This window comes from Frankliniella occidentalis, unplaced genomic scaffold (assembly GCF_000697945.3).
Source record: "Frankliniella occidentalis isolate FOCC.00 unplaced genomic scaffold, Focc_3.1 Scaffold428, whole genome shotgun sequence".
Lineage (NCBI taxonomy): Eukaryota > Metazoa > Arthropoda > Insecta > Thysanoptera > Thripidae > Frankliniella > Frankliniella occidentalis.
The window spans coordinates 9,564-10,044 of record NW_026267549.1 but is presented as its reverse complement, the minus strand read 5'-3'; the positions used below and the strand labels follow the sequence as shown (position 1 = coordinate 10,044).

Genomic DNA, 481 nt, shown 5'->3' with positions numbered 1-481 from the left:
CCCGCCCCGCCCCGCCCCTGCCAGGCCCAGCGGAGGGCGCGGCAGCCAGGAGGGGCTTCCGGGGATACAACACGCCGTAGTGCCGCAGCGCGGACGGGTTATTTTCCCAGAGCACGCCTCCAGCAGCGCTTTGCTTGGCGCCCTACTCTTGCGCTCTCTCTCTCTCTCACACACACTGGCCCATTATCGCGCTGTGCCGTGACGCAATGCGCTAGAGTTGGACAGCGCGCATTCCTAGGCGGCTGGCTCCGTGCGGTACGCTCGGCGGCCTGCAAGGCACACACGGTGCCCGGGCTCGGGCCCCCCTTCGGCCCCCACGAGTCCCCCGGAAACCAAGCAATGCAGGCTTGCAGCTGGGGTCCTGTGTGTGTGTGCGCGTGCACCTCCCAGCTGCCGGGGTCCTGCCTCCCCGGCCTGCCGGTGCCTGGCTGCCGCTATACTAGGAATGGCGTACGGAAGCTGGGAGGGCAATTTGTCCCCC

The 481-nt window shown here is 68.6% G+C and overlaps 1 protein-coding gene across 4 annotated transcripts in view; it reads left to right on the top strand.

Moving 5' to 3' along the window:
* Positions 1 to 481, top strand: part of LOC113204270 (uncharacterized) — a 20,302-nt gene that overhangs the window by 12,977 nt on the left and 6,844 nt on the right. The window lies entirely within an intron of this gene.